Source organism: Rhinopithecus bieti, unplaced genomic scaffold (assembly GCF_001698545.2).
Source record: "Rhinopithecus bieti isolate Rb0 unplaced genomic scaffold, ASM169854v2 scaffold_1012, whole genome shotgun sequence".
In the NCBI taxonomy this organism is placed as follows: domain Eukaryota; kingdom Metazoa; phylum Chordata; class Mammalia; order Primates; family Cercopithecidae; genus Rhinopithecus; species Rhinopithecus bieti.
In genome coordinates, this window is record NW_016803312.1 from 278952 (window position 1) to 286513 (window position 7562).

The following is a 7562-nucleotide window of genomic DNA, read 5'->3' on the forward strand; positions in this document are numbered from 1 at the left end:
TTTTTTTTTTTTTTTTTTTTTTTTTTTTTTTAACCTGAGAAGCAAAGGATCAGGATGGATCACCTGGTTTAGTAACATAATCTTAAAGTGAAAAATCTGGGAGTTTCTCTATGGGAAAAGAGAGGTGAGGATTCAAAGGAAAAGACAATAGAGGATTTAATTTAAAATCTAAAAGCAAATATTGTTTTCAGGGATTTTCAGAGATACTCCACAAAAGGAGAAAGAGACTGACTACCAAGGAAGAGAGAGAGACAACCGTGGAGAAGTTTCGTATGTGGCCACTGCACGTCCATCTTAAAAGATGTCTACAGGACTTCCTCATTGACACAGATAAACACACTACGTTTTCAGAAGGTCCTGCCCTCCCCCAAGCCTCCCTTTACTACCAGGCTTCTGCCAACATGTGGCAGAATATTGACTACAAGAATGCAAGCCAGGCATGTTGGCTTAAGCCTATAATCTCAGCACTTCGGCAGGCCAAACTGGGAGGATTGCTTGAACCCAGGACTTTAAGGCTAGCCTGGACAACATCATGAGACTCTGTCTCTACAAAAAATGTTAAAATTAGCCTGGAATGGTGGTGCATGCCTGTAGTCCCAGCCCCTCAGGAGACTGAGGTGGGAGGTTCACTTGAGCTCAGGAGCTTGAGGCTTCAGTGAGCCATAATTGTGCTACTACACTCCAGCCTGTGTGACAAAATGAGGCTCTGTCTTGGAGAAAGAAAAAAAAAAAAAAAAAGGATAGGACCTGCTCAATGAGAAAAAAACAAAACAAAACAGAAAAAAAAAATGCAACTTTGTTCCCAAGATAAAGCAGTAAGTATTCTCTTTGGAATATTCAGAGAAACAATATAAAAGGTAAGTTATCTTGGGAGGCCGAGGTGGGCGAGTCACCTGAGGTTGGGAGTTCGAGACCAGCCTGACCAACATGGAGAAATCCCATCTTTACTAAAAATACAAATTTAGCCAGGCATGGTGACGCATGCCTGTAATCCCAGCTACTTGGGAAGCTGAGGCAAGACTCGCTTGAACCTGGGAGGTAGAGGTTGCGGTAAGCCAAGATTGTGCTATTGCACTCCAGCCTGGGCAACAAGAGCAAAACTCCTTCGCAAAAAATAAAATAAAATAAAATTAAATTAAATTAAATTTAAAAAAGATAAGTTATCTGTAAGATGTAACAACTACATAATTTAGCATTTTGCTGTAGACATTTTGCTTTAAAATCATTTTAGATTTACAGAAAACTTACAAAATATAATATAGATCATTTCTATATGTATCCTGCCTCAATATCCCCTGTTGTTAAGACCTTACATGTGTATGATACATTTGCCACTAGTAATGAACCAGAATTGGCATAATGTTATTAACCGAAACCCATGCCTTTTCTTATTTCTCATTTCCAGCAGGGTTGGAAAAGCTCATGCCTTACTCAGACGTTGTTAGTCCTTTTTTCTGTTCTAGAATTCCATCCAGGTGACCACATAACATTTAGTCTTTTTGTTTCCTTAAGTTCCTCTGGACTGTGACCGTTTTCCAAAGTTCACTTCTTTTTGATGACCTTAGTACTTTTGAAAATACTGGTCAGATATTTTGCAATGTCTCTCAATTCATGTTTGTCTGATGTTTTTCTCTTGATTGAACTGGGGTGGTAGATTTGGGGGAGGAACACTGCAGAGGTCAAGAGCCATTCTCATCACATCACATCTAAGGCTACATTATCAATATGACTTCTCACTGGTGATGTTAATATTCATCACATTTAGCCTCTCTCCATGGCACCCTCTTTGGAAGACAGTCCCTACTATGTATAGCTCACATTTAAGCAGTGGGGATTAATTTTCCATCTCCTTGAGGGAAAGCACCTCTACAAACTTCCTCAAATTCTTCTATGCGGGAATTTATCTCTTCTCCCCCCATTTATTAATTTTTTAATGACTTATTTATATCAGTATGGATTCATGGATATCTATTTTATATTTTAGGTTACAATCCAGTTCTATATTATTTTTTGTTGTTCAAGCTGTTCCAGCTCTGGCCATTGGGAGCTCCTTTGGTTGACTCCTGTGTCCCTTTGAAATACCCCATCAGTTTGTTTCTTGAGCCCTCCCTTTTTTTCTGCATTACAAGATACACCAGGTTAAACCTGTATATTACGTGCCCCAGTCCTAGAATAAGCCATTCCTCCAAGGGACCTGGATCCTGTTTTGGAGAATGGTATTAGAAACCAAGATCAGGGTCCTGGGTGTGCTTTTTGCTACTGGAGTGTTGTTGTTTCTAGGCCCACTCAGTGGTAGCACTTTTTTTTTTTTTTTTTTTTTTGAGACAGGGCCTCACTCTGCCATGCAGACAGGAGTACAGTGGCATGATCATGGCTCACTGCAGCCTCAAACTCCTGGGCTTAAGCAATCCTTCCGCCTCAGCCTCCAGGGTAACTGGGACAATAGGCCAAGCACCACTGCACATGACTAAATGTTTTTCTTTTTATTTTGTGTAGAGATGGGGTTTCACTATGTTGCCCAGTCTGCTCTTGAACTCCTGTGCTCAAGTGACCCTTCCACTTTGGCCTCCCAAATTACTGGGATAATAGGTATGAACCACTGCACCCAGCTGGTAGCACTTGTTTTAATTCCCCTTATTTTGAATTTTCAAGGTCTGATGGTAGCACCTTGTCTCAAACTTACAAAACAGAAATGGAATTATCTAAAACATAGACATTCTGTGATTTACCCTTAGGTGTTGCCACTCATCAGACATGGAACCTCCTGCAAGTTGCTTAACTCCATCAAGCCAAGGGCTTATCATTTTAAAAATGAGAATACTTTAAAACATGTTAAATGATATGAGGTATATAAAGGATAAAATAAAACATCAAGCTCATGACTGATCAATATTAGCAACCCCTTAGTATAAAAGGGTCACTCATTCTTTCTTCACTTTAGACCTTTCACAAGAAATAATTGCTTTGGTAAATATGTTTCTCCACATGTAAAATCTAATGCAAGAGTCAGTTGACTTATTTATTGAGATTCTGTCCTGTATTTCAAACCAACTACAGGTTGATCATCCCAAATCTGAAAATCTGAAATCCAAAATGTTCCAATGAGTATTTCCTGTAAGTGTTGTGTTGTTGCTCAAAATATCTTTTATTTTGGAGCCTTTCAGATTTCGGATTTTCAGATTTGGGAGGTTCAATCAATAAGTATAATGCAAATATTCCAAAATCTGAAAAAAATCCAAAATCCAAGACACTTCTTGTCCCAAGCATTTTAGATAAGGAATACTTAACCTGTATGGAACAATGCCACATGGGTGTATAAATGTTACTTCAAATTAAAAACATTTAAAGCTAAATTATTTTTGCTAAACCAAGTCTCACATTAGGATTTTACACTTCTAATGGAAGCACAATAATTCATTCATGTTTTTCAGACTTGAAGTCTTTAGCTTTTGGTGATGTCAAACTAGATATTTCAGACTAACACTCTTGCTGTGAAAAACTAGAAAATATTCACAAAGTATTTCTTCAGTGTTCTTAAAGATACTAGAGCATTTATTTGTAAGTCACTACAGAATTGTAAGGCCAATGTCCAAAGGAAGAAGGAAATTCAGAGTTAGGAGCCAATATTTGGAGTTATTTTTATCTGTAAGAAGCCTCTATGCTTCTACTGAAATAAAGCACTTGGAGATGGGGGTGGGAAGGGCTTGTGGCATTAAAGGGAGAAAAATTGTAATCCAGGGTCTTGAAAGGATTCGGTGATAAATAGCTCACACTTGGTCTATGGTCTAGGATAAACGATGAACGGGAAATAGACTGGCCCTTCCAGCAACTGAAGTCCACGTTCAAACCATCTCAATCCCTGAATATTGACTAAAGTGGTTGAATAGTATTAGTGTTCATGGCTACTTGCCAGAAATAAGTGTTAAACTCCGTCTGGAAGAAGGTGGCATCATTCTAGGCTTAAATTTTTCATACTTTTTTTCATATATGGGATCTAACATTTAATTTTAAAATGTTTTATGTGAAAACACACAAGAAGACAAGATAATGTGAACAAAACTCAAGAGAAACAAGAGAAAATACAAACATACCCTACCCCAGGATGCACACAATAGACACAGTAGCAGACATCTTTTTTTTTTTGAGACGGAGTCTCGCTCTGTGGCCCAGCCTGGAGTGCAGTGGCCGGATCTCAACTCACTGCAAGCTCTGCCTCCCGGGTTTACGCCGTTCTCCTGCCTCAGCCTCCCGAGTAGCTGGGACTACAGGCATCCGCCACCTCGCCCGGCTAGTTTTTTGTATTTTTTAGTAGAGACGGGGTTTCACCGTGTTAGCCAGGATAGTGTCAATCTCCTGACCTGGTGATCCGCCCGTCTCGGCCTCCCAAAGTGCTGGAATTACAGGCTTGAGCCACCACACCGGGCCAGTAGCAGACATATCTTTAAGGTAACTCCAAAAATATTCAGTGAAATAAAAAACAATGTTTAGAATTTTGGCAGAAAATTGGAACTGTAAAAATAAAATAGCCTGTGGAAATTATATTTAGGAAATGCAAACTAAAATTTAGAACTTGATGGACTGATTGAGCAGCACATTAGTCACAATTATAAAGATAAACAGAATTAGTCACAATTATAAAGATCAATCCGAAGAAAATACTGAGATAAAACACATAAATGAAAAATGTAAAAGTCAAAACATGAGCTATACTATGAGGTTGTCTAATATCTCAGTTGGATTCTCAGAAGATCAGAGAGATAATGAGACAGAAACAATGTTTGAAGAAATAATATTTGAGAATTTTTTTTGTTTGTTTTGAGATGGATCTTGCTCTGTCGCCCAGGCTGGAGTGCAGTGGCGTGATCTCAGCTCACTGCAAGCTCTGCCTCCCGGGTTCACGCCATTCTCCTGCCTCAGCCTCCCGAGTAGCTGGGACTACAGGCACACACCACCACGCCCGGCTAATTTTTTTTTTGTATTTTTAGTAGAGATGGGGTTTCACCCTGTTAGCCAGGATGGTCTCGATCTCCTGACCCGATGATCCACCCACCTCGGCCCCCCAAAGTGCTGAGATTACAGGCATGAGCCACCAAGCCCAGCCAAGAGCAGCTTTTAAAAACTATGAAAGATAGTATTATCCCACAGATACAAGAAGTTCTATACCTCAAGAAGAATGAACAAAAGAAAATCACAACTAGGCACATTGTATTAAAATCACTAAACGCCAAGGGCAAAGGGAAATATTAAAAGCAGGCAGTTTTAAAAAAATTGCCTTCAAGGTCACAATTAGACTGACAGTTGACATCTTAACAACAACAACAACAACAAAATAGAAACCAGAAGGCAATAAAATGATAACTTCAAAGTGAAATCAATCAATCAATAAAAATTATCAATCCCAAATTTTATACACAGCAAAAGTGTTCTCCAAGGATGAAAGTGAAATGAAGTCATTTTCAGACAAACCAAAACCAAAGGAATTCATCATCAGTAAACCCCAACAAAGACTAAAGGACATTCTTCACGCAGAGGGCAAAAGACCACAAATGGAAACGCAGAAATTCAGGAAAGAATGAACAGCAAAAAAAAAACAGAGTAAATACACCAACAAATGTAAACAAATATTGTTTGTATAAAGTAATAATAACATCTTATGGAATTACATTTTTTGAGAATTAAAATATATGATTTAAAAAAGCATGTAAGCTGGGAGGGGATAAATGGCCTTAAAGTATTCAAAAGTCTCTGAAATTTTCTGAAAAGAAGTGAAATGTTGATTTATAGTAGAATTTAATATGAAGTAAATTTGCATCTAAAAGACTAGTAAAAAAGTGTGAAATTATAAAGCTAATGGAGGGAAAATGAAATAATAAAATGCCAGTATAAAAAAGGCAAGAAAAGAGAACAAAAGAATATAGAGTGAGCAGAACAAACTGAAAGTAAATAGTAAGAGAGTAGATTTAGATTTAAAATCTATTAATAACTATATTAAATGTAAATTCACCAAATAGTCCAATTAAAAGGCAAAGACTAACAGATAGGGTAAAACAATAGAATCTACCTGTTAGTTACCTAGTACAGTCACATCCAGATTAAAAGATTCAACACAAACAGCACTAAACAATACCTTATGACATAGCAATTTCATGCCTAGATATATTTCCAACCAAAATGCATGCAGATGAGTACTATGAGACATATGCATAACTGATCATAGCAGTACTATTTATAGGAATCCCCAAATGGAAACAATCCAAATGTCCATGAATGGATAAATAAATGGATAAATTACCAAAAGGTAAATGGATAAATAAATCATGGTGTATTTACGCAATGCAGTAGTACTTATCAATATAAAATAATGAACCAGTGATACAAATGATAATATGGATGAACTTCAAAACCATTAAATAAAAGAACCAGGCCTGGTGGGGTGGCTCATGCCTGTAATCTCAACACTTTGGGAGGCCGAGGCGGGTGGATCATGAGGTCAGGAGTTCGAGACCAGCCTGGCCAAGATGATGAAACCCTGTCTCTACTAATAATTCAAAAATTAGCCAGGCATGGTGATGGGTGCCTATAATCCCAGCTACTTGGGAGGCTGAGGCAGAGGATTGCTTGAACCTGGGAGGTGGAGGTTGCAGTGAGCCGAGATTACACCACTGTACTCCAGCCTAGGCGACGGAGTAAGACTCCATCAAAAAAAAAAAAAAAAAAAAAAAAAAAAAAAAAAAAAAAAACCGACACAAAGGAGGTTCATACTGTAGGATTCCATTGATATAAAGTTCAACACAGACTAAACTGAGCTATGCTTTGTATGTCAGGATAATTGAGTTTGAGGAGAAGAGAGGGAGTATGATGGGAAGTGGTACTAGGGGAGCTTTTGGGATGCAGGGAGTATTCTATTTCTTGATTTGGGTGGTAGTTACAGGGGTATTATGCTTTGTGAGAATCCATTATGCATTATATTTATATTGTGTAATTTTCTTGTATTTGTTGTGCTTCAGGTTTTGTTTTTTTTTTTTTTAAGTTTAAAATTAAAAGGAAAACACCTCTTGTTTGATCTTCCCTCTCTTTCCTGCCAGCTAGTCACAGAGCTCAGTTAAATCTTCCTTCATGGCCATCTTATCTGCCCATCTCTATTGCATTGCACCATCCTAATTCTGACCTTTATTTTTTCACATACAAATATAAGCATGTAATAACTATTTTCTATTTTTTCCTCATTCACATAACTGTCAGATTAATGTTTTAAAACATTTGTTACCCATTTGTTACCCGCCCCCCCAAATACTCAAAATACTGTGGTAACCTCTCTGTAACCTGCTACAGTATTCCACCCTTATCTGCAGAGTACATATTCCAAGACTCCCCCAGTGGATGCCTGAGACCACGAATGGTACTGAACCCTATATACACTATGTTTTTTCCTATACATACACGCCAATGATAAGACTTAATTTAAAAATTAGGTACAGTAAGAGATTAAAAACAATAGTAAACAATAAAATGGGAAAATTATAACAACCTACTGTAATACAAGTTATGTGAATGTGGTCTCT